Here is a 24047-nt window from a genome sequence, read left to right as displayed (position 1 = left end):
ACTGAACAGGGATAAGTCCCCTGTTACAGTATGTATAACCGGAAAGATTCCTAGAAGATCCAGCTGGAGCCAAGGAACCAGAAGAACACCGCCGGAACAAAGTGGGACCAAACCATGAAGTGCCGTAAAACCAGGTATTTAATCCATAAAGAAGGTACACAGTAACATACAGGTGCTCCAAGTGATCCTCTAACGCGTTTCGCGCTTGTGCAGCGCTTTTTGATATAACGCGTTAGGGGATCACTTGGAGCACCTGTATGTTACTGTGTACCTTCTTTATGGATTAAATTGTATTGTATTGTATTGTATGTCTTTATTTATATAGCGCCATTAATGTACATTGCGCTTCACAGTAGTAATACATGTGGTAATCGAATAAATAACAGATAATATAAATTACAGATCATGGGAATAAGTGCTTTAGACATAAACATAACATTAAGGAAGAGGAGTCCCTGCCCCGAGGAGCTTACAATCTAATTGGTAGGTAGGGAGAACGTACAGAGACAGTAGGAGGGAGTTCTGGTAAGTGTGTCTGCAGGGGGCCAATCTTATGTATCATGTGTATAGTATTATCCACAGTGCTATTCATATGCTTCTTTAAGCAAATGTGTCTTACCTGGTTTTACGGCACTTCATGGTTTGGTCCCACTTTGTTCCGGCGGTGTTCTTCTGGTTCCTTGGCTCCAGCTGGATCTTCTACGAATCTTCCCGGTTCTACATCCCTGCAGAAGATGCACCCGATCCAGAGCATTTACAGATGGTCACAATCAGTGAGAACCATTTACACTTGCATATCTCAAAGGACTGTATTATTGGGCTTATGATAGCCAACAGGACTGTGAAGTGTTTCATATGAGTGCTGTGCTATATATACAGGAACTGGTGTTTAAGGAGTCAGTAACATCTGAAGTACATCAAGGCTGTATCAGCACTTAATACATCTACATCTATCTTATGACCAATCTGTTTGCTCTGGTTTTACAGCATTGAATATTATATGGAAGGTCTCTGCTGTCATGTGGTTTGAGCACAGGTAGAGACTTAGCGGTCTCTTGTTCATTCATGTATGTATGTGTGTCTTTATTTATATAGCGCCATTAATGTACATAACGCTTTACAGTAGTAATACACGTGACAATCAGTGGATCATAGCCTTCAATTTAGTCTCACTGATAAAGATCAATAGGCCTCCACAAAAATCCATAAAAAGTTAATACCAGAAAACCCAACATCTCATTGATCTTGGTCTTTGGGGCATGTTAACCCTTTTGTTGCCAGAGGACCTTTCTTGGATCAAGTTAAAACGGGGTTATATGAAGCAGCAGTCCTTTAAAAAAACAAACAAAAAAAGAACGGTAATGTTGTGCTGATCTATTTCTAACTTTTCCTTCAAAGTCATTTCTTGCGGCGTATTCGACTGTCTATTAATCCCATGTTATCAGCTGTTACATCAACCATGTCTTGTTGTCTGATTTCTCCAGAATTCAACTACAGAATGCATAAAGGGCAGGATTGCTAAAAACAGGACTTTGCAATGGTAAAAAGAAAGGAGACTTTCGGTTTACGGATTTCTGCTTTCATGCAAATTCATGATATAAATTATATTTGCTTTATAGTGCTAATACCTTTTCCTTACTAGGATAAACTGGCTGCATTGGTAATATTTAAACTACATTAAAGCAACACACGTTTCCAGACTACTGCATAGATTGAACATGCAGTGGTGTACAGAGCCACTGGCATGACGTCACCAGTCTACCTGCCACTCCAGCACGCATGCGCAGGGGCGCCCGGCCAGCGCCGCAGTCTCCTCTTCAGCCTGCGCATGCGCGGTCCTCCCACGGGATCACAAGTTCTCGCGAGAGCTCCATGTTTTATTCCTACGTAATGTGCCGTGCTGCTTATGGCGGCGCTGGTGATAGTGCTGTGAGCTGTTGGGGTGAGTTCGGCTTTCTCCACGGATTTTCTCTCTGTCTCTTCCCCACCTTTCTCTTTAGCAAGATGAGGGAGCGAAGGGCTGTGCTCTCGTGACGGGAGTTTGGGAGCGGGGTGGTGGGCAGCTCTAGGTGTGAAAGAGGTCGCGCTAGGCCCTGATGTTGCTTCACAAGCTCCCGATATTGCTTCACAAGCCGCCAGGGCTGCTGAATGGGGCCTACACTATCTTTTGCCGTCTTTACATCGCCAATGCCAGTGCTTCACATTTTCGCCCCCTGTGGCTTATCGCGACATAAATAGCTGCCTTTGTCGCAATTGTGGGTGGGGGACCTGTGTAATTCCGCTGGATTCCTTATGTATGTGTATATATATTTGGAATCGTAATTATGGTTGTGAGCTCTCAACCTAGCAGCGCATGATGGGCGGACAAAGGGGAATGGTAAGCAGTAACAGTGGGGGCGGACGCTGGCCAATCAGAATAAGGGAGGTGCGCTCAGGCCGCAGCTTGTCGGTTAGGCTGCACCTGGCAGTCTCGTGAGCCGGGGCGGGTGTACTGCGAGGAGCATGCTGGGGATTGTAGTCTCCACCGCTTCACCACGCAGGCTGTAAAGGCACCGGAAGAACTACCATTCCTAGAGTGCGCTGCTTCTCAATGGGAACGTGCTTCTCTTTCTACCCTCCCACCCCCATTTATCTTGGTGTTGCAATAATTGTACCATTTAATAAAGGGAATCATTGCATCTAAAGGTGCAGTGCTGGATAGGATCAAAGAAATTAATCACTATATTAGTAGGGTGATTGCATATTGGGCAAATAAGTAACTATAATTTTTAAATTGCATTCTTTAAAACGCTTACAGAAATAGTAACCAGAAGTTTTATTTCTGGCCTACTCTGCGTTATGCTCTTGCTCATTAGGTTTGTAGGATTTTGAAGATTTGATCATCTTGAATCAAGTTTCTTTGTGCCATTAGAAAAAAATACCCATGCCAGTTTTTAGGGGGGGAAAATGATTTATCAAGCACGTATACAGTATCAATAAACAGTACAGTGAGTATTTGGTTTGTTATGCTCAATATATATCCTGGCTCGTGTTTCCCCAGATAGAGTTGAAAATATTGGCATCAAAGGTGTTACCTATGATTGCTTTAACCTAGTTCAGTACAGTTCTCAAACAATGTGAGATGTAGCGGGTATGTGAAGAGAGAAGTAATAAGCCTTACTACTTGCCATCGAAATTGCACACTGCCTTTACTATTAGGAAAGATGTTAATGGAGCTATCGCGTGCCCCCCTCTTTACCTAAGCTGGCAATCGTTTTGTCCTCCTATTCTAAATCTGTCAAAATCCTTATTGTGGCCCTAACAAATGGCTGCCTTTGTGCTGCAGTCTGTAGCTGATATATAGCATTATATTGCCAAGCGTAACACATTGTTACAGCTTTCAGAGTAATAGTCTTATGTTTGGAACACAGCAAAGAGATCTTTGTGATACTTTGTTGCCTAAGGGCAGAGATCAAACAGGTGTGCGACTGTTTCAAGAGGGTGATAGAGTAGTTATGCTTTCCTAAACAGTTGCTGTAGCAACAAAAGAATGATCAGTACATTAATAAAATATTTAAAAATGGCAGGAGTTTAATTTTCGGATATGTTTTGGGTTACATCAGACATGTTGTTGTCAACTTTCCAAAATGTATCGTGTTACAATGGGTTGACATGAATCAGCAATATATTGATTGAGTAGGGAGCTTGCTCTGTGATCCTCAAATAATTAAAAATCGCCAGCATTTCATTTCAAACATGTCTTGTGTGGTTATTCTTGACCTACTACTTCTGTACAGATCTGTGTATTTGGTAAATCTGATAGCCTTATCCTGTGCTTAACCCATTCAGTGTTGTGGCAGCCAATACTTTTTTGTAATGCATTGGTAGCAAGTTAAATTTAAAAAAATAATCTCATCTTTTATGTGCAATTGTTTTCCTATTTGTATCCTGAGATGACTTTTCACTGAATTCAAGCTCATCTGTTGCTTTTTTTTCTGTTTGTAAAAGCAATTATGATGCTATTAGTCAAGCAAAGCAAAACACGACTGTTCACCATAGTTTTATGAACTGTATCAACAAGACACCAAGTACAGATTGTAAACTTCCACAAAGTATGTTTACCATGGAAATGTAAAACTTTTATTGTCTAAAAAAACACGTATACTTGTCCGCATTTAATGTGTCAGAGCTGCATTCAACCTATTAAACATGCTGCTGTCCGATGTTCACTTTCATCCTAGGAGAGTTAGAGAAGTTCTCTTCAATTGGTCATATCTGTGCACAGTGGGACCCTCTTAAATTGAAATGCTACAGGGAGCTTGAACTTTGAGTACAAGGGCACATTTATATTGGATTCTCCTAGGTATTTCAGAACATCAACCTTTCCCAGCTATGTTGCAGTACTGTATATCACAAGTCAAAGCTTGTGTTCTTTACTTAACAGATAACGTTGGAGCAATCAGTGGGGAAGGTAGGGGTGGCGTTAAAGTATTCTCCCATCCTTACCTTCCCCGACTTTTACATGTTTTTTAATAGAGTACACTATACCCTTTTTAGGAGGGCATGTTTTATCCAGGGCTAGGGATGTACTTTTTCAGCTGTATTAGTGATATGAATCATGTCCTGGGAGTGCCATAGACTGTGCCCTTTTTTTGTATGTATGTATGTGTGTGTTCAATGAAGAAAGCTAACTGCATTTTGTAAGATGTTTCTTCTTCGTGTATATATTGGCAATGGAGCAAGTAATTGTGCATCAAAACACTGCAGTGTGTACTTCTGAGCTTGTTCTTCAGCAGCAAAGATCATGCATATGGAACAAGATTAATTGGTATAAATGACAGATGAAATCTATTTAATACTTGCTCTTTAATGCCACTTTGACAGTAAGTTTAAACCCTATATTGTCTCATACAGACTTTGTGCTGGTTTTTAAAAAAAAAAAAAAACCTTTTTTAATTTTTTTTTTTAATGCTATAGCTTTTCTGCTATCTGCTTGTAATTGTTTTTTTTTTTTATGATTGGCAACATGTTTTGTAGCTAAGTAGGTACGAAGGAGCAATGGACCGATTTTAACATCATGTATACATAACTCAATAGGTCAGGAGAAGATGCTGTCTCATTGAAATTGGCAAGGTGTGTGTGTGTGTGTGTGTGTGTGTGTGTGTGTGTGTGTGTGTGTGTGTGTGTGTGTGTGTGTGTGTGTGTGTGTGTGTGTGTGTGTGTGTGTGTGTGTGTGTGTGTGTTACTTTGATTTAAAAAAAAAAAAAATTCTGTTTAAAAGTCACTTTCCTAGTTTACTTGCAAAGTAGGATTTTTTATTTATTTACTTATAATATCTATATATCAGAGCCTGTTAATTACTTGACAGTGGGTACCCTTCTCGCCTAATGCCCAGCAAGGTGTTAAAAAATAAAGTAGGTCAAAAATCCTGCTTAACCCTGAATTGGTCCCTGAATGTCATGGCCGGCAATCAAAGGGGGCCTGGATGACCTTCAGGGAACGTTGTCATTGTCTTTCTTGGGGGTAGATCGCGTTAACCAGTCTACTGAGAGGCAATTGGTGCGGAAGTGGACCCCTCTTCCGTTTGCCCCTAGGATTGATTTTGGCGGTAGCGTGATCGCACGTGGTTGCCTGTTTCCCGTCAGTGAGTGATAAGTGACCTTGCGCATAAGGAAAGAACTACAGGAAGGGAAATCCTTCTGGATTTAGTGTAACAATGCAGTGGCATGGCTGATGGGTTAAGCGTAAGTGATTTGAAACCATTGATAAATAAAATACAAACATTTAAACTTAATCTTTAATGCTTCCATAGTTACCAATTGCTTTGAATTTCTTTATAGTAATCCCTTTTCTGACAACTGTTTGAATTAACAATTAACCCCTCTATGCAACGGTTTAGTTTCCCTAACTGGAAGGAACATTACTACTAGTTCAGATAAGCAAGCAGCTGACCCAAGGAATATATTTTACCTTGTGTAAAAAATACTTTAAGAGTAATTTGAATCTGAGAAAGCAAATGACATTATTAAATTGTCTTTAAAAAAAAAAAAAATTATTGCAGTCCAAAATTGGGCACAAAATGTACACAGGTTTAATTTGTTTCCTTCAGACGATTCCTTCACCCATAAACCTTTTACTTGTGTCATGTAAAAGAAAAAAACAAGTGTTACCTTCAGATCTGCAAAAACTAATGATGATCACATACTGATTTGTCCTTAATGTTTATCCTTTTGGCAGACAAGGACCTTTTTTAATACTTTTTCAATTTAGGATCTTCCGATGCATTTTCCTTTTTGTCTTTTGTAAGCGGCCTTACAGAAGCATTACATAAACAAGTACTGTATACTCCCTCTGGCTGGTGCTAATCCTCAACGTACTGATAAGTATCTCACTAACATCAATTGTCTATGGTCCAATGAGGGAGTGGCCCTTTGAAAATGCTTGTTGTTCTTTAAAGATGGTTGAACCCAGGGATGGAAAATGCCAGGGCACCGTTAACCATTTGCACATGTCCCTGGTTCTGTTTGTTTTACGATAGATTGGACTTCTGTCTTTACCCCTCTTGTAAAATTGATTATTACTACAAAGTACTGAAGACTTTCAGGTTTCAGAACCTTATGATCACTATTACACAGCTTTGCAATGCATTGCAGTCGCCAAAGGCAAACTTTAATACCATCTCCTATCCTCAGTGCTCATTGACTGCTGTCCACAACAGCTGCACTCAAACAGGCCTCAGCCAATTTGTATTCAGCTGTTCTAGCTGGTTGCTTGAGTCACTATTTATAGCAGCTGACTTATGAATATGTTGAATGGTAATAGTATATGTTCTGGCTACTTTATTCTGAGAGCATGACTTGCAATCACCCCTGTGTTTCCCATCCTGAGGGCCTTTAAAAGCTGCTATGTGACAAGAGGGACATGCACCCTGAAAGACTGTGGCAATAGATAAATTATTGCATAGTGACATACGGGATCCTAGTGACAGAATGAGGGCAGTTTCCTTCTGTCATTATACTAATTTGTATATCCCACTATGTGGAATCATTATGTGTTTTTAAATGGGACTTTTCGGGGGTTGAACATCCAAAACATAGTCTTGCTTTGTGCAGCAAATCTAGAATGGAGTCCTAAAGACACCATTTGTTTTGGGGGGCCCAGCTGTCAGGAACAGAAGAGGTGGCAGAATAAAAAAAATTGCAAATTAATTTCTGTACGTTATGGAACGACAAACAACTAGATAAGTTTGCCTGCCCCACACTCACCGCATGAATGTATTGTAAGGGGCAGATGGTTGCGAGACTAATACAGAGCATGGTGAAGAGGCAATGATTCTGCAAATCTCTGCTGATGCTTGTAATATCTACAGTCCCAGTGACGTGACAGAAAGGTGTGGGTTGGTGGAAAGCTTGAAGAAACATGCGTGCTTGATGGTAGTCCTTTACTTTAAATGTCGATATGTCTGAGGCACCAGAGTGATCTCATGGTTACATCCTGTCCCCTAACGTGTGGAGTAGGAAGTCATCTTCTGGGAGAGCTGTGGACGATATGGAAACAGAAGTGAGCAGAGAAAATTTGCTTTGGTAGTTTTTACTTTTCCTTTAAGCACCATAGCAGCATGTACACCAAGACATAAATCCTGCTCATTGGTAAGGCCAGTAGGATTTTAAGTTGAGGGAGAGCATAACCAGACCATGCCTCCTCCCACCTTCAGTCATATTGTGACTACCAATGTAATAGAGCAGGGTTGCGCAAACTAGGGGGCTCATGTTTTTCCGTGGGGGAGGGAGTGGCGGTTGCAGGGGCCCTGTGCTGTTTCCCCAAGACATTTGCCGGGGGATTGCGTGAGGCCTCTGCAACTTCCCTTACCTTGTCTTGGGCAATGTGACATCACTTGACCCCACAGCATCATTTCATGCCGAAGACAAAGTAAGGAAGGGGGAGGGCAGGCAGGGGACTGCAGACGGAAAAGTGTGTGCACCCATGTAATAGAGAGAATGGTCATGCATTGTCAACAACCCTTCAAAAAAAGTAAAGACTTAAGGAAGGAAACTCCATTGAGTGTGCAAAAGACTAGGCATGTTTTCTCCCACGGCAGCAGATAATTATGGGGTGTACAATAACTACCCATCAATTTTTTGGGTGGGATAACCAACCTTGCAGCACTCTACTCCCTAGTGTAGCTTTGGAACCTGAACTTGCTGCCTGGAGTTCTGAATAAATGTTTATGATGGCCAATTAGCTGCTTAACAAATATTCTCATTTAAGACCTTGAATATTTAAGCTCGGGGAGAAGCCTTGGCAATTGTTAAATGGGCTCCTCGGCGTTAAAGTAACCATCTGAGCGGCCAAGCTTATATCCATATCCATCTTACAATTGAAGCATTGTTAAAGATCCCAAAGAGCAGAAAAAGCCTGTCAGATTTTTTTTTTTTTAAAGGAAGCTGCTCTTTCAAGGTAGCAATGCAAATATTTCATCCTGTCCAGCGTTCTTCTGATCTGGACAGAATTGGGACAAAACGCTCTTGGTTTGTGAAGAAGCATTGGGAAGAATAGATGGTACCGGATATATATATATATATATATATATATATATATATATATATATATATATATATATATATATATATATATATATATATATATATATATATATATATATATATATATATATATATATATATATATATATATATATATATATATATATATATATATATATTATTATTTTTAAATACAGGTTTGAAGCAGGGGGTCTCTGGAGCTGGACCCCCTGCTTTCAGAGACGCACATCTTTGAAGCGGCTGCCGCTATCTCCTGCAGTTTAACGCCCCAGTCACGTGGGTCAATAGGAAGCCGTACCAGATGACATGACGGCTTCCTATTGGTCTGCAAGCTTTGGAAAGCAGCCACATAGTGAATCCTTTAATGGCTACTGGCACCTACTATGGAGGCGATTACCTCCAGAAGTAGGTGTCCCCTGAGCTGAAATTAACAGGGTTCAACTCCGGAGACCCGTTGCCTCAATCCTGTATTAAAAAAGGAAAAAGTCTTGGATTGCCTCTTTAAATAGGTGTATATTTGTGTATTGAAACCACTCAAACCGTGTATGGTGTCCCTTTATTTAGTACTAGTTTTTAATGTGTTGCCTAGATTTGTTTTAAAATGGCTGCTCCCTTCCATGTGCCAAATGACTTATTTTGTTTTTAAATCTTTTTATCCTGCTAAAGGGGAAACATTTTTTTGTACAGCCTTTGCTAGTCCTAGAAGTGTTCATTTCCTCAACCAGAAGTTCCCTGGCCTCTAGGTTCCTCTCTGATCTGTTTTCCAAGATGTGTGTTAAAAATAAATAAGGTTTCCGACAATATAAGGTTTATAAGTATGGCCACTGGGTCACTAATCCAAAATCGTGACACATCCCAATGTTATTGTGGCTTCATACCGGCTGTCTAGGTGAGTTTGAGCAGTTTTGTATCCCCCCACAAGTATTCCTGTCCATTCAAGGAAACTGCTGTTTTTTGGAACTGGTCCAGTGACTGTGAATAGCCTCAGGGAGACGTTTTGGTGATTGTATTTTTGTGGAGAGTTTGGAGGGGAAAAAAATGATGCTTTAAAAAAGCGCATGTTCCACAAAATGTTTTCCCCTAGATGGGAAGCAAGGTGTCTCCAGAGCTGAACTGTTTCAGCTCCGGGGACCCCTGCTTCTCGAGATACTTGGCTCCGTAGGTGATGCCAGTAGCAGCTTCGTTGGTTTAAATGTCCTTGATGTGCAGGCCAATAGGATCTGCAAGGGATGATACTACGGCTTCCTATTGAATCGCGTGGTGCTGGAACTTTAAATCTGCCGTTTCGATAGCCCATGCGAAGCTGCTTGCGGCACCCCCTACAGTGTTAAGGATCTCTTGATGAAGCGGATCCCCGAAGCTGAAATTAATAGCAGCTACGGAAAACCCCTGCTTCAATCCTATAACTATACATATCTATCAGGATCGCTGCAAAATACAACTTGCAAATAGCCCTGAATAATTATTGCTTGCTGTGCTAAAATAGTTAAATATGCTTTAGCTTTAAATCTTCCCCTCCCTTGTATTTATTCAACCTCTATCTCGCCCTATCCATGTTTGAGTGCGAATAAACACTTGATTGAAAAATGCTCCCATCATGGTCTCCGTACATTGGAGTGTAATTGCCAAATAAACCGCAACAGCCAGTTTGCTTTAGTAATTACATTTGTTTTTATGGTAGACAATTACATGCAGCTGTCTTTTATATTTATGTGGAAATGGTAAATATGTAAATGCCGTGTGAAACAAATGGGGCACACACCCTGTGAGCATGGGACAAGTGTTAACGTCCAGCTGACTCTTATCTCCGTCATCTTTATCAAAGGCATTCGTGTTCTGCGCTCCAACTATTTACTATGGAGTTAAGTTTGTGCGATCGAAACTTGTAAGGCTGTGACATTGCGCAGCAAATACTCCATGCAAAGGTTTTTAAAGGGAGTTAACTGATGTCACAGACTAGAATGTGACATCATACAATACACTGGCTTGTAATTTCAAACACCGTAAAATCTTGGCATCAGCAGATCTTGAATAAATGATGGGAAACTAATTTTGCATAATTCCTAATTGCGTCAACCTTTTTATTTTTTATTTAATCCCAGTAAACTCAAGTATCCCAAGTGAAATGAAAGCAATTTAGTTTCCTATCTCTTATTTAGTTCAGTTTGTATATGCCGATCAATTTATCTCTTAAGTAGGCTGACATTGCTTCAATGAGTGGCATCATGGAAGCACAAAGATTAGTTGATTTACGCATGAAATATCCTATTGTTAGTCAAGTGTCAAGAGAACATGGTCAAGGTACAGTAGTATCCAAGTAGCAATAGTAATCTGATCCTTTTTACATACACTTCGATGTCCCTTTACATTTAAACTAATCTCTTGCTTCACCTTTTCCAGTACACCACTCTATTCTCTTTATTGCCCTTAATGATAACCCGAGCATCCATTCTACCCATCTTCCTGTTTCAGTAGAAAACATGCTTCTAGTTGAATGGTGCAGTAAGCTTCCCAATAGTACTAGCTAGATAACATTTTTAGTCTTTGCTACAACTTTCACCAACTTCTTTATAAATGCACTATTCTTTGTACACAATTTTACCCCTCCATTTGCTAGAGGGGTAAAATAAAACGACACTATTTTACAAATTCTTATTTTTTTTTTTTTTATGTAGTTAATTGGCCAAATAAAATCATGTCAAACAATTTGTTACCAAATATCAAACACCTTGATGAAGAGCTGTGACTCGAAACGCGTAGATGCATTTTTTTAAATCTGGCTATTGCACATGTGAACAATACATTCAATAAATGTTTTTATGGGAGTTATCCCTCGTTTGTAATATTTTTTTTTTTTTTTAATTTTCGCCCTCCCTCTCGTGCTCCAGTTTTTTTCTTCAGATGTCACTGTTGCCAACTATAAGCTTATGTCAATATTAATGTTACACTTGAGCTTGATTTTTTTTTTTTTTTTTGTGATTTCATTGATACTGGGACATATGCGTGATAAGCAGACTTGATTTCACAAAACGTAGCTATTAGGACAACTTCATCTAATACAGATTTCAATTTTATCCCTAATGTCTTTCCAACAAGGGCTTCCCAATGCAGAAAGCAATGGGTTGATATCCTATTTGGATTTTGTTGGTTTACAGTGAGACAAAACCTTTGACAGATCATGGATGGAGCACCATCGGTACAAATAGCCACAGATCACTTCCATGAAAGTTCCACATTTTCTAAGTAGGTCGTCAACGTATCAAATGTATCTTGACCTTGTCTGGTGTGTGGGTGTTTTTTTGTTGTTTTTTTTTAACATTCTCAGCAGCATAAAAATGGAAATTTTCATTCTTATGGATGAAACGAACAAATGCGAACAGTTGTGCTTTACCGCTAATGTCAGTAAACTCGTCAACTTGCAATGCAAAATCTGACCTTTTAAGCTTGTTAAAAATATTTTCTTCTGTTGATACTATTCAAATTATAGAAATGTAATCTGAGAGGAATTTTGGTAATTTCTTGTTTCGGTTCATCACTGAACATTGATGGGACAATCCATGCGGCATGCGGGCAAAATAAGGGACTTGGCTATAGTATGTGGCTTTATTTGATGTGCTATGATTTCTGCTACCTGATGAGCAGTTTGAACTTTATCGAACACTTAAACTTTTTATTTTTTTAATAGCTGGCTTGTTTTGGTTGCAGTTCAACCAACCTTTTGAAATGGTTAATATATTTCCCCTCTGTGCATGTTCAGTGGTAATATGGCTCTTCAATTTGCTAGGAACCATGGCTATTACTGCACACAACATACAATAGGTTAGGACCATGTTTATCTCCAAACTAAGAAAATACCATACTCCAATAACTGTCCATATACTGGCGTCGACGTTTTGAAATCTAACTTGCCTTGATCTCGCTCAAGCTGGGTTTTTTGTTATTACTATCACATTTTTCACTGTTGCGTTTTCTTGTAATCTATTCATTTTTAGCGCAGCTACTTATAATAATCACTGGTGCGCCACAACGATACATCTATACTCCAGGGTATTTCACCAACTGAAGCGATGCGGACATCGCATGGTCTGGCTTCGCCAGCTCCCTCTCGTTGGCCTAGCCGCGCTTATAGGCCATTTACACTTGGTCGTGAATAAGCATACTTGATAAGTTGTAATGTTAAACAAACCTTACTCCTCACTGCGGTCTGCTGGTGTGCCGCAGCACACACCGGTTGAGAAGCACTGCTTTAGAGACGTCTCTGGCGGAAGAGCTCCATTTTTAATATCTACGGCACTTTGTATTTCAAACGCTTATCTACTGATCAGGTATCACATTTCTGAAATAAAAAAGCAGTGTTGGAAAGGGTAAGGAGAGCTATTTACCCTAATTTGATATCAAGATGTTGGGAACGGAAGGGTGGTGGTTATTTTTACCATACAATACATTTCGACTTTTGATGTTAACTAACTTCCAAATGTTACTTCCACTAAGTTATGGTGGGTAAAAAAGTAACACACCCTCTGTACAGTATTAAACAAATACCACTTGTGAGCACATTCACAGGTCTGCAACCCTCTTTTCACCATTCTCTTGGCATACAATGCTTTCATGCAGCCAGGGATTCTGAGTGATGACATGTAAATGGGCACTGTCACCTTTTGGCATCATGGACCCCTATAAGCTTACTTCTGCCATTTCACACGGCTTTTCAGCACAGCCTGGGTTAAAGTGCATAGCCAGTAAATCTACTCAGACAGCCGGTTTCAACCTTTTTGAGTCTCATCAGCGTGAGAATGGTTGTACTGGCTTTGCAATTTGAAATTGGTGTGGTGTGTGTTCCAGTGTACAGGAAAATAAATTAAAAAAAAACCTGTGCCATACATCAGGCATAACTTTATGGGGATCCATGTTAAAATGGACAAGATGCCAAAGTTGACATTATGCCTGTCCTTTGCATGTCAATTCCCACAATCCCTAGCTGCAGCGGAAGCATTGTATGCTAAGATACTGGTGAAGAGGTTGCAGACCTGTTGTTGAATGTATGTGCTTATAAGTGATACATTTTTAATTAGCATTTTTATTATGCCATAGGCTTTCAAATTGAGTTTTTTTTTTTTCTTGCATCCTACTTAACATATTTTTTACAAATGATCATGGTAAAATATATTAACCCTTCAGTGCTGGAGGGTCATGCCACCACAATGGCCACAACCCTTTGCAGTTCCTGATCAGGCACAATCACAGATCTGATTGTTTTTCTTCCTCCCCTTCTATGTGAATTGCAGTTGGCACTGGATCGCGATCTATCCCATGAAAATGAGCATAGTGCCATAACATACATGGTACTTCAAAAGGGCCACTGGTATGTCAGCCCTAATGATGCACAATGTACGTCAAGAGACTACTAAAGGGGTTAATATTGTCATATTGCCAAAGATTCCATCTTTGTATTGTGCATCCAGGAGGCTTTCAGACCTCATCTTGGGTCTAGCTTAAAGGAAAAGGTGAGACAGTACACTGGAATTTGAGAAATTAAACCTATTTTGCTTTATTTCAATGCTGTCTCGCTTTTCTTTTTGTCGTATAGGTCAGCGGTGCGCCTGCGCCCTCTGTCGCGCCTCCCTCGCGTCAAATGACGCTGTGGGATCATGTGACACAACGTCTCTATGGCAACAGGCGTCATTTGATGCCTCATTGTCATAGACGCGTGACTAGAGCCTGGTAAGTAAGGCTGCGCTTATAGTGACAGCGACGCGACATCGCGTCAAAACAAATGCATTGCGTCCGTAGCCTAAGTTTAGAGGCCTCGCGCTCTCAGCGCAGGGTCTTTGTAAACGCTGGGCCCCCCCAAAAAAGTTTCCTGCGCCCCCCCAGTTTGCGCACCACTGCATAGGTTATACCAATACCTTGCCAGCCCAGCAGCCCTTTATATGTATAACTTCACATATAACGCCAATAAGGAGATCAAATACAAACTAGATATGATTAAATGTTTGTATATTTGTATTCAAATATACATTGGTACAATGGTTTCTTTGAGGTAAGAAGGAATTCAGACCAGGGTAATGCAGTTGATGTAGTCTACTTAGATTTTGCAAAGGCTTTTGATACTGTGCCACATGAGGTTAGTGTACAAAATAAAGCAAGTTGGACTTGGTAAAAATATTTGCACCTTGATTGAAAACTGGTTACAACAGAGGGTTGTAATTAATTTAACTTTTTCAGGTTGGGCTAGAATTGAGTGGAGTACCTCAAAGATCAGTACTTGGATCTCCGCTTTTTAACTTGTTTATTAATGACCTTGAGGTTGGCATACAGAGCAAAGTCTGCATCTTTGCTGATGACACTAAATTGTGTAAGGTAGTAGAATTAGAGCAGGATTTCATTTCTCTCCAGAAGGACTTGGATAGACTTGAAACTTGGCCAGGTAAATGGTAGATGAGGTTTAATACAGATAAATGTAAGGTTATGTATTTGGGGTAACAAGAATAAACAGACAACTTACAAATTAAATGGGGATAAATTAGGAGAATCCTTGATGGAGAAGAATTTGGGAGTGCTTGTAGACAGCAAGCTTGGCAATAGTGCCCAATGTAGCTGCAAAGGCAAAACAGATCTTCTCTTGCATTAAACAGGCAATGGAAGGGAAATAAAGATATAATTATGCCCCTTTTTATAATGCATTAGTAAGACCACACCTTGAACATGGAGTACAATTTTGGGCACCACTAAATAGAAAATACATTATGGAACTAGTGTACCGAGAAGAGCCACCAAATTAATAAAAGGGATGGATGATCTGATTTATGAGAAGCTAGCTAAATTAGATTTGTTTACATTAGAAAAGAGGCGTCTAAGAGGGGATATAACTAAATACAAATGTATTCGGGGAGAATACAAGGCGCTTTCCAAAGAACTATTCATCCCAAGGGCAGTACAAACCCTTAAGGTTGGAAGAAAGGAAACAGCAACAAAGGATCGGGTTCTTTACGGCAAAGGCTGTTAAAATGTGGAATTCATTACCCATGGAGACTGTGCTGGCAGTGCAATAGATATCTTCAAATAAAGATTGGCCATCTTTTTAGAAAGAAATGGTATGCAAGAATATACCAAATAAGTACACATGGGAAGGATGTTGATCCAGGAAGTAATCTGATTGCCAATTCTTGTCAGGAAGGAAGAGTTCTTCCACATCCAAATACTTAATGTTAGAATTCTGCACCCAGTATCTACAGTTTTCCTGAAATGGGGGAAATGGTAGGTAGAAATAAAAGGCCAAGTGGTGACAGGTGAGGTTTGCAGAGCAGAACTGTGACCAAATGGCCTGCCACTGAGCTAAAAAAGTAAGCTATCTTTGGTCAGTTTGATTTGGCCTCCGAGCTTTTCCCTTCCCAGTGTAGAATATTTGCGTAGCAAGTAAATCCAGTTCAAATAATTAAATACTTAAAATTTACACAGTAAACTTGTTGTTTTTTTTTTTTATTTAAAAAAAAAATGGCTATAAGAACCTTTTGTGTGGCTTCTCATAGGATTTGTGAACTAATGGCAATGACCTATGTAAAATGGGACAAATTGTAAAAATAATTTTTAACAGGAGACAAGTAAAAGTTTTTATTGTAAAAGAGCTTGAATCTTTCTATGGAGTGACAACATTGAGGTGATTGATGTTTTCTTACTCTCTTGGTCCTGGCTTGTTTTGGACAATAATTAGTCCTGTAATTCTTACTTTGGGGGCTATTGTGATCTTAATGCCAATGTCCTTTGTTAATTTAATTTTCTAGTATGAAGTGTAACAGAACAGAAACTACCACCTGAAACTGCTGCTTCAAGTTCAGATCAGTCAAGGAACCACCGCCACAATTGTAACCAACAAGACCAAAGAAGAGAATTTGCGCTGAAGACACAACACTTGATCTGAAACAAGAAGTTTGTGCCTACTCAACAGCTTCACAAGAGCACATCCCAACGCTGCTAATTAGTCTGTTTTATTCTCAGCGCTGCACTTTGCATAACGCCTGGTGCAGCGGGAGTCGTCTTTCTCCGTTCAATAGATCACTTTCTCTCGCTATCTCTCTTTTTAATACTAGCAACCGACAACCTTCCGAAGCGTACGTTGACCGAAAGAATCGGTAAATACTACTGAAAGTGCAATACCTGAATATTTCAAGGTGAGAGAATTTTCACTTTTTTTTTTTTTTATTTGAGTACAGAAGATGGTCTTAACCAATTGTAATAACCTTGACTGCAGCAATCCACACATACTAAATGTTTCTACATTATCGAAACAGATGTCCCCCTGAACTGATATGTGCTATTTTTCTCTGGGGTGTTGTGTTTTATTTATTTTTTTTTCTCACTCAAGTTTCCTTTTTATGTGGCGGTAAATTTGGTCCCTTTAGAGAAATCCCATATTGCTGCCCTCGAAGCCTCACTTCCACAAGCAAATAGGAAGCCGCAATGTCTTGAAGATGACATTCCAGCTTCCTTTTGGATAATCCAGGCATATTTGTCACTGATTTTGTTTACTTTACCAGCGCATAAAAAGATGAATACCTCAGGAATCATGTAGTCCCTGGAGCTAGGAATAGCCTAGTGCAGTGTTTCCCAATTAAATTTAGCCGTGGAACCCTTTTATATTTTGTAAAACAGAATGGAACCCCTTAAATATTTTTAGCGTAGCACATGAAAAAAAAAAAAATACGCCGCAAGAGAAATTTTCTTGGTTCAAGATCATTTTTAAAAGATCTTTCTTTCTCTCTTTCTTTCTCTCTTTCTCTCTTTCTCTCTTTCTTTCTCTCTTTCTTCCTTTCTTTTTCTTTCTTTCTTTTTCTCTTTCTTTCTCTTTCTCTTTCTCTCTGCTCCTGGCAAAATCTGGTTGAGGGGGGAATCCGGCACAGTGCGGGCGGCCCGTCCGTAGGCGGAACCCCATTTGGGGAAACGCTGGCCTAGTGGAATAGTTCAATGGAACCCATTTGAGTTCTGATTTGGAACAGAAAAAAAAGCTATATAGGGATGTACAAGCATACCCCGTTTTACGTACACCCGCTTTACGTACACTCACAAGTACGTACATTTTTTTTTTGTTGCACCTTACCCCTGTGTACGTACACGTGCTTCACGAGTACGGACACCAGGGGGCGGCGTGCGCACCTCAACACTCCTGCAACCTCCTTCATGCTTGTCTTCATTATGGAGCGCTCAATCTCCCTGTTCCCTCTGCCCTCCCATCTGTTTTCGTTCCCCCTCCCAATCTGTGTCCGTTCCCCCTGCACTCACGCTTCCTAAAGCAGCAGCTAAACCAGTGAGTCCGCCCGTGACTCTGCTTCCTCCTTCTCCTCCCTCAGAGCTCTGCGAAGCTTTGCATGTGATGTGAATTACGGACTACAGTGAGGGGAAGATCTTCTGCTGCAATCTTTGCTTGTGTGACTGAGACACTGAGACACTGAGACACTGAGAGACACTGAGACACTGAGAGACTGAGAGACTGAGAGACACTGAGACACTGAGACACTGAGACACTGAGACACTGAGTGCGAGAGAGGGGGGCACTGAGTGCGAGAGAGGGGGGCACTGAGTGCGAGAGAGGGACGCTATACAGTACTGACTCGCGTTCGCGCCTCTCACCTCCTTGCTTGCTCCCATTCATTTTATTTGAATAAAGCCTACTGTATTTATTTTGGTTATAAATGCATTATTTACATCAGTTATGCACATATATGATGTTTGCAGTACAGTACATGCATTGTAAAGTGGAAAAAAGGCAGTGCTTCACTTTAAGTACATTTTCACTTTACATACATGCTCCGGTCCCATTGCGTATGTTAAAGCGGGGTATGCCTGTACTCCTTCTTCTTTTTTTTAAACCTGTTTTACATGATTGGTTTAAACGTTTGATTGCTTAGTCCACTAGCTCAATATTCCTTTGCGCTGTCTTCAGAGCCTCTGCCATTACCTTTTACTTCTCAAGCAAAATATGAAGTACTCTAATTCTAAGTGCATTTCTGAGGTCTAATTTATGCATGTAGAGATGTAGCGAGCTTCATTGTTGTCTCTGGGATCTTTTGTGACCTGTGTTATCACTGCCATTGAATCCTATTGAAACTCTGATTTGCATTGTCAATGCACACTATATAGAAATTGTCACTAACCATGGAGGTTGCATGCACATGACAATTTTGGGGGCAGGGCTGTTGGTCACTAGTCTTTTTGGTGATGTCACAACCAAAATGCCTCGTGCACTACGTCCATTGCAGTTCTGCTCATGCGATTTTTACTTCTGCCACTTTTTCAAGGCCTGAACAAATGCATTTAAATATTCTGCAATCCGCACAAACTTGTGGTTTACAAAGGGAACCATTTATTTAATTGTCTTTCTGTAAACAAATATATGCATCAGTACAATGTCACGCAATTGTAAGAAATAATGTACTCCATAGAAGAACAAAATACATCTAGTTCTACCTCCTGGTGCCTATTCTATACAAAATAGGAAACTGATGAAATGAAAACAAAATTATTTTATATTTTAAAGCGCTATCCTGGTTGCTGATGGTTTATGTATTTTAATAAGATTAGATCAAGGGGGTCCCCAAAGCCAGAACGTACTATTTTCACTATTTTCAGCTCTATGAATCCCTTTTTTCCCACTTGTGAAGATACCGGCATCCAGTCTACAGGGGAAACAATGGCAGCTTACATCTCAAATGTTACATGGGCAATGGGAAGCTGCAACTTCACCTTTTGTTGTTGCTTTCTGTTGTCCAGTGTGATGTGGGAATTTAACATTTCAGTGCCACTAGGCCTCTGGAATTTGTGGGTTTTGTGATTGCTACTAAAGCAATCACATGACTGCCACCGTCCCCCAGCTGACGTGAACAGAAGTAGCAGATGATCCACTCCAGTTCCGAACAGCCTCTGGAAAACTTGCATTTCCCCATGATTTATGTAGTACCTCAATGGGGCCATTTGCGTGCTAGGGTCAATGACGTATTGGGTTAACAACCAGGAAGTAGCGCCACTACATCTACCACCAGTAAGAGTCTCTGGAACCAGCGGATACCCAGGTCTGAAAATAACATGGTTCAGATCTGTGGACCCTCTGGTTTCCATCCTTTTTTATTCAAAATAAAATTGTTTATATGTAATGAGTGCTTCAGTATTGGGCGATAACTTTTTTTTATTTGGACTAACAATTTCTCATAGGATAAGCTTTCGAGTGTTTTCCTCAGGTCAGTGATACTGATTAACAAAGGAATCTATAGCTAAAGCAGGGGTTAGGAGAACAGGGGGGGAAAACAGATGTACTGTAGATAAGGTAGGGTGAGAAAGTGGTGTTTGAAGACATAGATATTCTGAACACATGATACATAAAGCTTGGCCCCCTGCAGACGCATTTACCAGAACTCCTTCCTACTGTCTCTATACGTTCTCCCTACCTACCAATTAGACTGTAAGCTCCTCGGGGCAGGGACTCCTCTTCCTTAATGTTACTTTTTCGTCTAAAGCACTTATTCCCATGATCTGTTATTTATATTATCTGTTATTTATTTTATTACCACATGTATTACTACTGTGAAGCGCAATGTACATTAATGGCGCTATATAAATAAAGACATACAATACATAGGAAGGGTAATAAAACTGTGACAAGGGACAGCATGGGGGGGGGTGGGAGGTGTGGATAAGAACATTGGCAAAGAGGCAGGCAGGATAATTGCAAACGCGTGTCCGTGTCCCCATATCTGCATTACGTCCTCTTGTTTTGGCGTCAGTCTTATCATTCTGAGTTCAAATGTTTTCAGTTCTTGGGTGCGTTTAAACATTCCATTAAGGATTTTGATGATTTAAAAATCATTTATGGAATGATCTGGTAGAGAGAAATTATGTCCCACTGGTGAGCAGTATATTCCTTCTTCGTGGTGGAGTATAGCGTGTCTGTGCATATTCATTCTGCCTTGAGGTTTTTGGCTGGTTTCCCCAATGTAGCATCCTTGGTCACATTTGTTGCATTGAATCATATAAACATATTCTCACAATCCAGGGGGAGCATACATGGAAAGGAAGACAACAGCACATAACAATCTGAGTGCAGGTGTAATAAAATGCTGAGTCAATTTAGTCTTTATCTTGGCCCTTTATTCAGCCTAGTACGAGATGTGAGTTGTTTTCAAGGGGTAACAAGAGCTGTGGCAGTCTGTAGTATGTGTGTTGAGGTTAAAGCTGTATCACCACCCAAAGAGGTCAGGAGAGACGAACCTCGGCAGTAAAAAAAAAAAAAGACAACAAAAGGCTTCATAGCACAGATCATTAAAGTAAAAAAATATTTATATTAAACGTCAATAAAAAAAACGCACTTACAAAAATGCAGTATAAAATAAGCACATAACACTGAGTGTACTGGGGAAGCCACACAGCCACACAGCCTAATCGCCAACCGCCCCGCCTCCGTGGGACGTATGCTCGTTCACAAATAAGCCCTCTGTGTTCGGACATCCACCAGCTGATAGTATCTGCTGTCTCCACTCCGTCGCGTCCCCGAGGTAGTGATGTTGCCGCCGATCCAGCTTCTGTGGTGTGCGGGAGGCTTGGCAGCGCATCTCCTGCGTACTCCGTTCAGTGATTCCGGCTCAATAGTAAAGGGATTCTTCCACTCTACGCGTTTCGCCCAATAGGACCACAGCTTCGTGAGGAGTGTTTCTCTCCCACCTATCCAGTTAGTTTATATACCCAGTGTAATTCTAATCTCATTAAAACACCCCAATGATCTGTGCTAATTTACATTCAAAGAAACCTGTAGTAACAGGAGTTGGCAATGAAAAATAATAGTCTAATACAATATCGCCAATTATAGTTACATAGTACATAAAATGCATGTAAACTTCACTTACAATTAAGCAAGTCCACAACCTAGCGTGTTGGATCAATGAGAAACTATCAATAAGTGATCAGGGTAAATGAACCTATATATTAAGGGAATGACGTTCATAATATGAACATGCTACAATAATTGCAAAAGCAATAATCCCCTAGAGGATATGTCCTATACAGAATTGAATATACAATACAGAGAAGGGAACTGATTTACGATAAAAAAATGGTAACATAATAATCCTAATGGATGTAAGGCGCGTTCTATAATGGATGTAAGGCGCGTTCTATAATGGATGTAAGGCGCGTTCTATAATGGATGTAAGGCGCGTTCTATAATGGATGTAAGGCGCGTTCTATAATGGATGTAAGGCGCGTTCTATAATGGATGTAAGGCGCGTTCTATAGTGTGTGTTATATATTTTTTAAATGAAAAAAACACGTTGGTAAAAGAATAAAATATTTGTTAACATTGTGCATACACCGGCGGTAGCGGTGCAAAAACTTACTTTTTGAGTCTTCCCCGCTATCGCCCGGCTCCATGCGCACAACCGTGCGCGCGCGGCCCTAGTATACAATGGCTGGCTAACCACAGCCAACTATAACTGCTGTGCGTGCACGGCGCAGCAAGAGCGCCCACTATATTACAAGACTAAGGGAGTATTACTCCTTGTACACAAATTTGATTTTGATAGGGAGCTAGTTTATATACAATTTACTGCTCGTTGCAGAAAAAGGAAAGCATAAGTAATAGCGGGCTACGGCCTTGATAACTTTTTCTCTTGAAAAATTCCTACGAATATTGAGTCATGAATCCAAGCATGCCTAAAGTGGTTAATACCAAATGGCAAAGACTACAATATAACAGCAAGGGAAGTGCAATTAACTACACTAGATTCAACAGAAAAAAAGTTGCCATAAACAAATGACCACCTGATGGAATAAAAAACACAGAGAGAAAACTGTTGGACAAGTCAGCTCCTTCTAAAAGGGAACAATGTCTATCTCCATATTGAGTCCCATTGGAGTATGGGTTCTCAATTTATGGATCCAAAACGCTTCCCTTTTTAATAGTTCCAGATGCCTGTTCCCACCTCCAAGTGTTGCAAAACATGTTCGATAGCTAAGAATGATAAGCCAACCGGGTCACCCTGATGAAATTCCAAAAAATGGTTGGATACGCTAGGAGTAATGAGTTTACTCTTAATACTGCTGATGTTCAGTGATCCTAGTCCTTATTGGTCTCACTGTTTTTCCAACCTATTGTAATTTACAGGGACATTCAAGTAAATATGTTACGTGATCAGTTGTTTCTTTGAATATAAATTGGCACAGATCATTGGGGTGTTTTAATGAGATTAGAATTACACTGGGTATATAAACTAACTGGATAGGTGGGATAGAAACACTCCTCCATGAAGTCGTGATCCTATTGGGCGAAACGCGTAGAGTGGAAGAATCCCTTTACTATTGAGCCGAATTCATTGAACGGATTACGCAGGAGATGCGCTGCCAAGCCTCCCGCACACCACAGAAGCTGGATCAGAGGCGACATTACTACCTCGGGGACGTGACGGAGTGGAGACAGCAGATACTATCAGCTGGTGGATATCTGACCCAGAGGGCTTATTTGTGAACGAGCATTCGCCCCATGGGGGGGGTGGGGGGTGGTGTGTGTGTAACATTTTTTACTTTAATGATCTGTGCTATGAAGCCTTTTGTTTTTTACTGCTGAGGTTCGTCTCTCCTGACGTCTTTGGGTGGTGATACAGCTTTAACCTCAACACACATACTACAGACTGCCACAGCTCTTGTTACTGCTTGAAAACAACTCACATCTCGTACTAGGCTGAATAAAGGGCCAAGATAAAGACTAAATTGACACAGCATTTTATTACACCTGCACTCAGATTGTTTTGTGCTGTTGTCTTCCTTTCCATGTATGCTCCCCCTGGATTGTGAGAATATATTCCTACGTTCTGGGACCGGTAATAACAAGCCCCCACTTAAGGGTTTGGGCAGGAAGTTACAATTTTATATTTGTATTTACTAAATATATATCTATCTATCTGCTCCCACTCCTCACACACCTTTTGTAAAGCACTGTATATACTGTGGGCTCTCCATTCATGTTAATTCACACTGATACACATACACACTCTTTCATCACTTGCTTTCAGGAACCTTTTGACACCTCCAGCCATAAAACACATCCACACGGGGGAAGGACCAGCACAGATAACATTCCAATAGACACTGTTTATAGTATAGCTTTTGCTTGCTTCATTCATTGTAACATCGCCAAGAGATCAGTGTATCTCGAAAGGTCGCACAAATAAAAGTATTTCGTTAGCACAGAACGGTATCATCTATTTATTTTTTGATTATTGAAGCTCGGCTAACACGGTACTGATACCTCTACATGAATATATATATTCTTCTATATATTTTTCTTTTTTTTTGTTTCCATATTCAATTTTTCCTCTAGCACCACCTACAGTTTATATTTTTTCTGTTACAACTTTTTCAGATATATTTTTCTGATTTAGGTAGGTTTTGACATTTGCAATATTTATTGGTAGTGTATGCGGTATTCGTTTTCTGTGTATGATATATATATATATATATATATATATA

The 24047-nt window shown here is 40.2% G+C and overlaps 1 protein-coding gene across 8 annotated transcripts in view; it reads left to right on the top strand.

Annotated features, from left to right (window-relative positions):
• Positions 1–1827: 1827 nt before the first annotated feature.
• CSDE1 (cold shock domain containing E1) overlaps positions 1828–24047 on the top strand; it is a 66797-nt gene continuing 44577 nt past the window's right edge. For all 8 annotated transcript variants that reach the window (XM_075615350.1, XM_075615351.1, XM_075615347.1 and 5 more), the window contains exons 1-2: positions 1828–1942; positions 16325–16711. The gene's annotated coding sequence lies outside the window, so the exon portion shown is untranslated. The remainder of the gene's footprint in view (positions 1943–16324; positions 16712–24047) is intronic.

This window comes from Ascaphus truei, chromosome 9, assembly GCF_040206685.1.
Source record: "Ascaphus truei isolate aAscTru1 chromosome 9, aAscTru1.hap1, whole genome shotgun sequence".
Classification (NCBI taxonomy): Eukaryota; Metazoa; Chordata; class Amphibia; order Anura; family Ascaphidae; genus Ascaphus; species Ascaphus truei.
Note: the sequence above shows the minus strand (reverse complement) of the source record. Positions and strands in the feature narration are given on the sequence as shown.